Source organism: Protopterus annectens, chromosome 16.part0 (assembly GCF_019279795.1).
Source record: "Protopterus annectens isolate FY-2018-M chromosome 16.part0, PAN1.0, whole genome shotgun sequence".
In the NCBI taxonomy this organism is placed as follows: domain Eukaryota; kingdom Metazoa; phylum Chordata; order Ceratodontiformes; family Protopteridae; genus Protopterus; species Protopterus annectens.
Window position 1 is genome coordinate 456,586,901 of NC_056750.1, and position 12,452 is coordinate 456,599,352.

The window sequence follows — 12,452 nt, forward strand, 5'->3', positions numbered from 1 at the left end:
ATATATGTTGTCTTAAAAGGAGTAATGTGGAGTCAACATCCTCCACATCATAGAAACCCATGGCTGTGCACTCCACAGGGGACTCTCTCTCTTCCTTTTGCACATTACTTTCATCAGGATCATCGGGGAGTGGGGAAGAATCTAAGAAAGGGAGGTTAGTCAGTGGTAAATGTCACAGAAGAACGCTACAATAGACCTTAGGCCCTCTCTTCGGCCACAAAAAATTATTATTCAAGGCCCAAGGAAACATTTTCTTTGACACTGTGACAGATCATCAGTATAAGAGAATGTATTCAATGCAAAGAAGTTTGTAAGCTCCTTATCAGTGTTGATATTGCCAATAAACTAAGCATGGAAATCTACCACCAACTGCTACACTACCATACACATTTGCAAAGGCATCAATACTGAAAGGGTTGACACCAAAACCTCCTGAGTAATAAGGCAGACAGGTCCACGGATACCAATAGTGACAGTGCTAAAACTACACAGACAAAGGAAAGCTCAACAGCACAAGTACAGATGCCAATGCATACAATGACAATCCGGGCATCAAAGCTAAATACTGAAAATGATTCTGGCATCAACACTTACACCACAAGAACCGATAGCAGCAACCACAGCACTAATATGGATGGTGAAGGCAGCCTATGACATTAAAAGGTTAGGAGGGAAAACAGCTGAAATGTCCCTATTCTTCACTGAGCTAGACGAGAAGGCAAGGGTGGTCTTTTTTCTATCCTAGAAAACTCATTTGCAAAGTTGTCAAACTTAGTAAACACAGGCATGATAGACACTCAATAAGGTTGGTTTTGGACTCACTATTTCATAAACTTACCCAAGACAGTTAAGTTTTGGGGTTTTAAAAAATCGCACCACTGGGCACTTCAATAAATCTTACAATTTTGCTTTTAACATATCCTTCTATTTTTCCGAGATACAAATAAAAGGATCTGAAATCGAAGGCTGTAGATGAACAAGTTTAGAAACCTTATAAACTCTTGTGGCTTTGGGACATTTATAAAGTCAAAGTTGAATGCCATAGTTTGGAAGTAGATTGTCTTGGATGATCCCAAGCTGATAAAACTGCATATTTGAAAACTCCCTTAACAGATTTCTTCCATTATAAAAGGACAAGGCCACTGGTGGTGCTGAGGTAGCGTTGTCGCCTCACATTAAGACGTTGTCCTGTTCGATTCCCTACTGTGTGGAGACATGCGTGAATGGGTGTACCTTCATTGAAGGATGTGCGTCAGGGCCAGCAACTCGGCACGTAAAAATCTACTTAATCATTAGCGGACCGGAGTTCCACTGTGGCGACCCCTAACCAGGAAAAGCTGAAAGACACAACAACAACAACAACATAAAAGGACAAGGCCAGTAAAGACACAACAAATGGAACACCTACAGGTAACAATGTTCTGCTCCTAAGAAGTGGAAACAATGAAGCATACAGGGAAGGTGTTCTGCCTATGACTCAGGCAACCAGAGGTCAACTGGAGGTCACAGCTTTAGAACAGCCAATAAGGGGAGGTACAGGAATAAAAAGAATAGCGATGGAGATGACGTGCCAGAAAGAATGAAGCAGCTCTATTGCCAGGGTATACTTGATAGCATAACAGAGACACATCAAGTCATAGTGGAAGCAACACATTACCATGGAGGAGATAGTACTCTACTGCACATTCCTTGAAGTTGAGTGCCCAGACAGGTACACCACTACATACATGGAGACATTCATGTCTTAGGTCTGCAGCCCAAAAAGTGAGCCTGGACCAAAAGGAAGCGAGTGGGGAAGTCCACCAATTTGTAGCATCTCTCTCAAAACACAACCCTGATCACTGACAACTGATGGGCAGAGAATCAGCCAACTGAGAGACCAATAAAGAATAGCAAATAATCAACAGAAGAAAACAAAGAGAGAGAGACACACACACGTCGTGCCAGTCTTGAGCGGGGGGTTGCTCAACAACAACTCGTTTTAATCAAAAAAAAACTAGCATTTTGATCAGAATATGGGTAAGAGCCCCATAAATAAAACAATCAAATTAAAACTAATAACTTAAACCTACAAGCAAATCATACAACAGTAAAAAGCAACCACAAAAATCAGTAGAAACGATTCTCTGATTTATTTTTGACACAAATACAAAGAAACGAAGGTCTCGTGGGGCAAAGGGTGTACAAAAGTAGAAAAACTGTAAAAATGTTATTTAAATCTACTTACCAGTGCATAGCACTGATCCAAGTGAGTATTTCAGGACCACACTGGCAGTACAAAACAATGCTAGTTAAACTACTGGCATACCGGAGCGGCAAAAGATTAAACAAAAACATGTGAAAAGGGTACAAGAAATGCAACATGGCAACAACTTAACAGAATAAAACTAAATACTCAACATCAAATATTACATTCCACGTATTGCTTACAAGACACAGTACGTTTAAGAGATTACAGTCATAAGATAAGCTCAGACTTTGGTTAGTGCAACATGTTATATACTGCTGTAGAAAAAAGCACTTGCATTTTATTTCTCTGTCTTTGAATTTTTAGGGCAATACAAAAGTCCGTAAATGATGTCAGCCTTTTAATATTGTATGGAAGAGCACTGGGCCTACATGTCAAAAGCATTTAAAAGTGAGTTAAAACGGGGAATATGGTTTGAGGTGGTAGATGAAAATTCTTTTTGCTAGCTCGACATCTAGAAAAAGGAAAATTTCTAGATTCAGAAAATATCTAAATATTTAAATCATAACAAAATAATCCAAATAACGCTTGAACAAAACAAGAACATTAATTTACAAGTGATTGAAGAGCATATCAGGTATCTAGAGAAGAATGGCGCTATAACACAATCTGGGATGGGTGGGGACCAGAGTATCCTGGGAAAGTTATATGCCCAGCTGTCCTAATACCTGCTACCCTAAATCCTGTTTCTAATGAGAAACATTTTCATAGCAGGCAACCATTTAACATTTGTAGTAACTGAATGGCTGATAAAAAGGAAATCCACACAGGCACTCAGGACAGCATGAGACAGATGGAAAATGGTAGTGGGAATATTACATGCTGGCTAAAAGGCTACAAAATATGTTATACAGTACAATCGAGTCCACCATCCACAAAATGGGTTATTAACTTAAAGGATAAAAATCTATGTTCTACAAATCACAGACACTAAACAGAATCACAAACTATCCGAAGTACCAACAGTGCAGGGACAGAACAAACATACCCCCCCCCCCAACTGAGGGCTAAATAAGCTCACAGGAGTACAGTAACCTTGCTTTTAAATTTACATTACACAAACATGTTACAATCCATTTTATTAACAAGTTAACGGAACTAAACTTCAGAGTAAGGGTTTTCAGTCAGTAAGTGCTGCCTCTCAGTGAGAGATCAACTCTCTCTATATGCACAATGACAGTTAAATAGCAAATGGGAAACCATTGGGGAAAAACAGAGAAGTCACAAGTGGTAACAGGGCTATTCCAGATGCACAAAAGAATATATGAAACAAACTTGAAAAAGTGTTACTGGAGAAGGGATACAGTATGAAAAAGCAAAAAACACTCAGTTATGTGGATGTGGTAAGATGTTCTGATTCATAGGATTCTAAGATGACTTGGAAGGGCATCACAAATAATCTCTCTATTTGTTATTTTTGTATGGTGTTGCTGTAATAGTTCCTTAAGAGTATCAGTCTGTTTTTGAAAATTTAATTTGAGGTTTTCCAAGTCATTTTAAAAGCCATCCACCTTCAAAGATAGTTCCTGTAAGGTAGATGTCATCAAATGCAGTTATTTTTTCAAAGCAGCATCTGGATGAGAATTCCTTGAGTTGTTCATATTCAGTGACTCAAAATATCTCCAAGTTACTGGTCAGGAATATTTTTGTACATCTCCACCAAAACTGATATTTATGTAGTTTAGTCGTTTACCTATAGGGTGGCCATGGTGGTGTAGCGGTTAGCGCTGCCACCTCACAGCAAGATGTTCTACGGTTCGATTCGCGGCTGGGGTGCCTTCTGTGCAGAGTCTGCATGTCCTCCCTGTGGTCATGTGTGTTTCCTCCCACATCCCAAAGACATGCTATGGGTGGATTAGACATGCTAAATTGGCACTAGACACAAGTGTGTGCCTTCTGTGGAAGGCTGGGTGCCAGGCTGGCAACGCGACACCGTAAAACTCCACTGCCGTCATAAGTGGACAGGTGATCTGCTGTGGTGACCCCTAACTGGTTAAAAAGCCGAAAGAAGTAGGTTTTCTCTGGGAGGTGATTTGCACATCGATTATGCTTACTCGATGGTCACAAACAAAAGCAGGACACAATCTTGGAAAGATGACATTAAGCAGAAGGCAGATAAATTGCTCAATAGGCTAAAAACAGGAATTAAAAGCAGGGGTTCCTTTACTACTAAACTGTTTCGGCTTTGCCCACATGCAAGCCTCAATCTAATCATAACTTATCATATGCAGCATCCAGGAAAAAGCCAGTCGTCATTCCCATTAGTAGCCAATGATAAGGTCAGAATCACTGTCAAGTCTCAACCTGCAGTTCAATAAATTTTAAAAGAATAAAACCTGTAAGCTTAAAGGTTCACGCAAATTCTGAGTACTGCATAAATCAGTGCAATCATCACAAACATGGAAAACTAAAAAATGGCATCACACAACAATGTGCTGATCAAGATTATCTCATTGCTTTAGACAGCATCATGTCTCGTATACAAACTAGAAGGCAAGGGCAATGTAGTGTACATTTTCTGCCAAAACGGAAAAAAATTCTCTCCCAATAACGACAGATACACATCTCACAAGGTTTGTCTACATGTTCCTTTTCAGGGAGGATACAACTGTACTTCACCTGTGGCTTTTCAAAAAAAGGAACTACAATGAGATGCAAGTGCAAAGCATTACAATCAAATGTCAGCTTTTTACTTATGCTTTCAGACAAACCAAGAAGCATTTAAAATCACCTCTGTGAAATAATAAACCCATATTTTTAATAACGAGCATTAAGTCTCTCATAACTCAAAGAAAATTTCCCGAGATTAATGGAGACAGGCTACAACAGCTCAAGACAACTAATAAAACCCTAGTAAGCATATCATAAGTCAAAAGCATGGACAGCATCCAAGAATGATACTTCTGACTAACAAGACACAAATATGGGAAACACATTTTTTAATAATACAGAAAACTATCCTTAAAGACATTTAAATAAAGTCTGAGAATACAGACACTGAATTAAATGTTCCCATCTAAAGTAAGCTAATGTTAGGTCAAACAGTTCTTCTCCTGGCACAATTAACACTGACAAGAAGGCTCAAATGTAGCCATCAAATTGAAATTACAGTAGAGAGCAGATTATCCAAACGTCCATTATCCGAAACATCAATTCTCCAAACACAGCATTCCAAAGTTTTTGGGTAGGAAAAATCAAAGTGTGAATATGCAAATGTCATATGTATTCGCTTGTGCGTGTTTTTTGAGCTTGTAACCTGCTCGTGTGAGAAAAATATTCTTTACTGGCCAGTGAAATCAATGTAATTTGTGTGTATTCCCTGCATGCAAAACCCAAGATTTTTGAAGTTTTTTTAATCCGGTTCAACTATGTGATTATCCTAACAGTTAGATTATCCAAACTACCCTAGTTCCCAATTAGTTTGGATAAATCGACTCCCTATTTAAGTGACACATTTACACTACTTGCAAAAATTAATTTGAGTCAACTTTTTGCAAGTAGTGTTAACTAGAAGTCAAAGTGATCTACAACACACAGTAGATAATAAGCCAAGGATCTAGACAGGAAAGTTTAGGCAAATCACAAACTAGTTTAACTAAAATACTGTTTTAAATTATTTGGGAAAATATAGCTATTAGGAAAGAAGAACCAAGTAGTACAGCTGCATTTTTAACATTAAAATAACCACAACATTTTTCCTCAAGCAATTAAAAACAATTAAAATGACAAAAAAAAAACAAAAAAAAAACGTGGACCCAAATGTGAAGTTCTCTAGTTCACTAAAATGATACATGGACAGTTTTTTTTTTTTGTTAACAGATAAATTATTCTTTCCCTGTTATTTACAAGTTATAACAAAGAACTTCCATATTAATGCCAGTCAAAACATTTCTCCAAATCAGACAAACAGAAGTGCACCTTCCAGATGTACCAAAATATACCCATTTCAAATGTACTTAAAAAAAACTTACTTTGTTAAACAAGTTGGATTCACTACACAGAAAAGAAGGTGCACACAACATAAAGGAGGAGAAACACAAAACCTATGCAAATGGTTGGGATCAGAACCCATAGACAGACATCAATACAAATTAAGGAATAAATATGGATTAACAAGATAATAAATTCTATGTATACATGCATAAATAAATATACGCTGGGCCTTGGTTGATAATCTTATGAGAAACTTCTGAAATGAAAGCAAAATGCAAAACACTTCATGATGTACACAAAGAAATGAAACACCCAACATGGAAGGTATCAATTTATCAAGTTGCCAGGTGTAGGGATCATGCACAAGTATAACACAAATATTTACATCGCTCCAATATACCATTTAATAATTATAATAAAAATAAGTATCAGTAAAAGGGAAATTAAAATCAGACAACCAGGCGATTCAGTAACTTTAGTTGAGCAAGCTGAAACTACTTAGGAAAGTTCCTTGGTAACTAAAGGACTGACATAAAAACACTTGGGCTAGGTAAGCATATACAGTCGAGTAAACAATTCACATTAAAATATTGCGAAACAGAAATAAAATGCAGTTATTCTAAACTTATTCAGAAGCAAAGGTAGCATATAGAACACAGTCAATAAAATGTAGATGCACAAAACAATGTCTCAGACTCGCACCCCTGAATAAATACTTTATAACACTTTACAAATGTTAAATCAAACTCAGAAACGTAAAACAATAAAGCATTCTTGAAAGTGTTGTGATATTTATAACAAAAAGTAAAAAGTATATAAATTTCCACCTGCCGAGTACGGACATACGTTTAACTAATGCTTCCAACGACAGTTTTATACTAAGAACATAAGTGACAAAAACACAGCCTAACAGTACAGGTCAGAAAGCATGGAAAATGTAAAGCTTTGCTCCCATAATAACGGATATCTAGTCTATAAAGAACAGCAACAAAACAAAACAAAATCAATTCGAAATACTTTAAACAAACATATTTTCAAGGTTTTCTCCTTGCTGCAAGAGGTAAACAACGACCAACCACAAGTTTTATAAAAGACTACACGTACAAACGTGCAGCAAAACAGCAAATATGGAAATGACAAAAAGCAACTCCCTTTATAAAGTCACAACAACGAAAACACCGGGCATGTCAATTCTCACAAAGCCCATTGAATGACCTGTCAAGTTATACTACAGCAAACACACGCACTTCACGTTAGTAGCCCACTGAATAACCTGTCAAATTATATTACAACACACAGTCCACGTTAGTAGTTAGCTCATCTGACTTAAATATCAAAGGCAAAGCTGTAACGTAAAACACGTTTTAGGAAGCAAATATGATTCAATAATGCAAAATAACAAATACGTACCAAAAAGTGGAAACTTAATGAAAGATATGGCAAACAGGGACCGGCAATGCTTGCTAGTACATAAAGGTGGTACGCGTAACCTATATTATTAACAACTATTTGCCAGACAGGAATTTTACAGGGAAACAGAGCTTTCTGTTGAAATCGACAAGAGGTGAAGCTGATATTTCTTCTACATGACACTGGAAACGTCAGTGAGTTTAATGAGATATTCAGGAAACAGGACGACCGGTTTTCAATAAAAGAAAAAGCACTACTGCTGCTTTCTACTTCGCTATTTTGGAGATGTCATCAGTCCCTTCATTCTATCAAATATTTTATTTTTTCAATATACAATACAGAGGCCTGAAACTCCCGTCAACTCGAAGCTACCTGACTTCCTACAAAAATAAAAGGAATCACAAGACGCTGTTCTTCCGGATTTTTACAAATGCTTATTGCACACCACAATAAATCAATTCATGAAAATGTCACCCTGCAAAAAACACAATGACATGCAGCTTACAGTTCATCACAGCTGAGTAAAAAGTACCCCCACCCCCTGACTTTTAAAAAGTACAGTTCTGCTGCTTCGTAAGGAGGGTGTTGTCAATTTTCATGTTTTTCTACAACAAAACAACAATAAAATGAATTCATTACTTCAACTGATAAAACAGCTCCTTGTGGAAATAGCTACTTCAAACGTCAATTACTGCGAGAATTAAACAAGACGCTTTCCAGCAACAACTACTTAGTGTTTTTCGTGCATCGGTTAATCAGCTTGACTGCCTGCAAGCCCGGATCTACGTCTCCAGCAAGTGGAAGTGCAGCACCTAACTGAGTTCCAAGATGGCGACTTCTCCTGAACAGGGTTTCCTGTCATACTCATGATGGGCAGGACAAAGGGCAGGGTCTTTTGAAATGTTAATTCTCATTCATGTAAAGTAAGTGGAAGTTCAGGTTACATGGAATTAGAGATGCATTTCAGTAGTAGGCGTAATTTTCAGGTGTGTTACTGTTTTTATGTAAAGTGTATGGAAGCAGATCCTCGATGGCGTAACAAAATTTAATATAAAAACATCCCATTGCGCCGGGTTCCTTTGGTGAGAGTGTATAGAATTAAACAGTGGACAGATACAATTCTGCCACTGTAAGTTATATTCGTGAGACATTTGCACTGAGTTTTTAAACAAGAAGTGTTTGTACGTGATTTCAAGAATGATTTAATGTTTTTTTCTCTTATTTATTTGAATGTGTTAGAAGGTTTGCACACTCATCCAAGAGGGACCATTTTCAGGTTCAGGCGCAAAGAAATACAATGAAATATGCAGTAACACGACACACTTCTCAGCTATGTACATTTTTGCCTCATATTTTTGGTCTGTTTTTCATAAAATTTTGCTTTGCTGGCAAATTATTAAAGATTGAAGTTAGAAAACAAAGACAGACGTTTTGAGTTTCAGACTTCATACCATTCAGAAAAATTCCTGCTAGTGCAACACATGGTATTCTATCAAATTTCTTAAGTTTGTAAGAGCAGTGTTTAAAAATGTCCATATTTTTGGGCCTTTGTCCCACTTTTATTCATGGCTGAACTAATTATCCTTAATTGCCATCAGAATTCTCCCAAGAAATTTGCCATTGCCTCCATTTATATCTCCCTCCCCCCAGGCAATAATATCCCAACTATTGAAAATATCCTTTCCTGGTTTTCCCAAAATATATCTTATGAAACCCTCATACTTGGAAATGTCAACATTGATTGGACTAAACTAACAACAGACTCTCCACAAATATGTATTAACCTACATGGATTCCACCAATTGATATTATTTCCCACCCACTTGCACAAACCCTCTTCTTCCAAATTTACTATTGACTGGATCCTCTCACGCTCCCCAACCTCTACCAACCCCCCTGTACCTTACCAGATACCTTAAGTGATCATCTCCCCCCATCCAAAGATAACTACTCAGTTACCTAAAACACACTCCTACAGACACTGCTGTAAACTATCTAACTTTAATGTCAACTTATTTAACTCCATACTATCTAGCATCAACTGGTCCTTTCTTAAGCAGTCCTAAAATGTAACCACATTTTCTTAGAAATTCTCAACTCCCTTGCCCCCTCCAGAAGAATTAGAATTAAAGCCAATTACACCCCCGACTGTCTGAAGAGACTAGATCACTTATGCACAGAAGAGATTGTGCTTGGAAAGCCTGGACCAAATCCAAGGCTCCACCCCTGTTCCAAACCTACAGGGAACTCGGGAACCTTGTCAAAAAACAAATCAACAACGATAAAAAAATCCTACTGCAGTTCTCCCCAACTAAACTTTAAATCCAATCCATGTAAATTCTGGATTATCCTTCACAAAATTATTCACCCTGATTGCCCTACCACTCCCTCCCCATTCCCAAATAACACTCCACTGGAAACTGCCACCCTTCTCAACAATCACTTCATTGATACCGTCCAAAGACTTACACATACTTGCCTCAGTACTAACACCCTCTTCTACCCCCTCCAACCATACCAACAAAAAAACTCTTTTCCTTTCAGCCTGTCTCTGCCACTTACATCAAATCACTTCTGCTCAAACTCTGCTCTCCCTCCTCTGACAATATCCCACCTCTGTTCCTCAAACTAGTTGCTGAATCCATAGCCTTCCTTGTATCACTACTAATCAATAGAGCTATTCTAGAAGCTACTGTCCCTGACATTTGGAAATCCTTCACGATTCCTCTGCATAAAGGGGGGGGGACTCTGTATACCCATCTAACTACAAACCCATAGCCATTCTATCCCCACTATCAAAAATACTTTAAAAATGTATTCATACTCTGTTATTAAACTTTCTTCTTCAGGAAAATCTTCTCACACCCACCCAACATGGTTTTCGATCATACTATTGCACAACTACCACCCCCTTTTACCCACAAAGTTGCAGAAGCCAGGGATAACCAACTCGTATCCTATCTTTTCCTCGACCTCTCCAAAGTCTTTGACACTGTCTTTCACCCTATTTTTCTAGCGAAATTTGCTTACCTCAAACTCTCCCTTCCTTCACTTCAGTGGTTCACTAGTTACCTATCCAATAGTCAACAGTCTGTCAGATGGTTGTCTTCCTGCTCCCACTCACTTCCCATCACATCTGGTTTACCCCAAGGCTTTATTCTTGGCCCCCTTCTGTTTAACATCTTCACCAATGATCTTCACACATCTTTTAAACTATCCTCCCTAATACAATATGCTGAAAATTCAATTCTCACCTCCATCTCCAACAACATCTCAGATCTCCGCACACACACTCGGGATGCCTTGCTATCCACTGAAAATGGCTGTCTGATAACCAGCTTATCTTAAACCCAAATAAAACTTAATTGCTGCTTTTTCTTCCTCGCTGTCTCTCTCAGTATAAATCAACCTTTGTCATCACATCCTCCAATAAGACCATCATAGAACCTGAACCCCACACCAAGTTCCTAGGTACCATCATAGACGATGAACTCAAATTTTACTTGCATATCCTGCAAAATATAAAAAAAACACCAAAAACTAGGTCGTCTCTACTGTAATAGAAAATTTCTAACTTCCAATTCCAGACTCTCCCTGGCTCAGGCTTTTCTCATCCCCTCCCTCCTCTATGCTGCATCAGTCTTTATTAACATACAAGCTAAAACCATGTCCAAACTTCAACAAACCTACCACAGTGTAGCTAGAATTGCGACCAACTCTCACCACTGCTTTGCACTTAACCCTCACATGGCCAGAATTCCCTCAACAACTCTTACTTACACAGTTACAAATCACACATGGAATAATATATAAACCATCCACCTCCCAGCCCTCTCCTCTTTGATATCCTCTTATACCTCTACACGTACTCTCCTCATCTCCAACCAATTACTTCTGGGTATCTACCAACCCAACAAAACCATCAGTAAATGACTCTACAAATCACTATAGCCCAAGCGTGGAACAAACTCAATGTCCACATACAATCTATTCCTCACCCTAAACACTTCAAAAAGGAACTAAAACTTCACTTACTTAACACTAAGACTTGTCCCTGTCATACCCCTACCTGATCCACTATACCACTACAAGCCTTTTATCCTTTTCTTCACAGAACGTCTATAATTACTTCCTATTTTTTTCTTTTTCTCCCATGAACTCTAGTCCCTCTCTGAGTACAAATCCTTAGGATATACTGCTATATCACATATACATTGGTGTATACTATTGGCCATCTACAAACTCCTCTTGCCTATGCAATAACAAAAAAAAAGTTGCTATTTTGTTTTTTATTATTTCATGCTACTATACTATACTTATTTGTGTATTTCTTGAACTTGTATATTATAATTCTCTGTATCTCTGGAATTTATGTAAAAAGTACTTGCAATAATTGTTTACTGTAAAGTGTCTCTATCGGAGCTTTTCTCCTTGGGTCTCCACTGAAAATGGGCTTTTAGCCCAGCCGGACTAACCCGGTTAATAAATGTCAAATAAAATAAAACTTGTCCAGATTTCTCGCTGTAAGAGGTTGAGAGGTATGACACAAGTAATAAATAAATATAGTATAACTTGATACACGTGCAAATTATTATCAAAGAATAAATAAAATAACGGAAAGGAAAGCAAGTAAGGGAGTTTAAAGAAATAGTAAGCTAGGAAGAAAAAGACAATAGATAAGAAATGAGATGAGAAAGAAAAAAGGGAATAAGAATAGTAAAATATGTAAAGCTTGCAGAAAAACAGAGTGAAGATCCACTGTCATGTAACATCTAAGTAAAGTGAAAATGTCATAAATGAATTATGGCAGAAGGAGTAAGTATGGAAAGGGTGGAGTTTTAAGTACAAAAGTAGGGGGATT

General features: G+C 37.8%; 1 protein-coding gene and 1 long non-coding RNA gene across 3 annotated transcripts in view; one reads left to right on the plus strand and one right to left on the minus strand.

Moving 5' to 3' along the window:
• The window catches only part of RAB14 (RAB14, member RAS oncogene family), a gene marked incomplete in the record, with an annotated part of 850,204 nt that extends 841,811 nt beyond the window's left edge, over positions 1-8,393 (minus strand). The window contains 1 exon segment of the mRNA XM_044058006.1: positions 8,231-8,393.
• A 32-nt stretch (positions 8,394-8,425) lies between these two features.
• Positions 8,426-12,452, plus strand: part of LOC122790461 — a 496,227-nt gene continuing 492,200 nt past the window's right edge. For both annotated transcript variants that reach the window (XR_006363022.1, XR_006363023.1), the window contains exon 1: positions 8,426-8,514. This is a non-coding gene — a long non-coding RNA (uncharacterized LOC122790461). The remainder of the gene's footprint in view (positions 8,515-12,452) is intronic.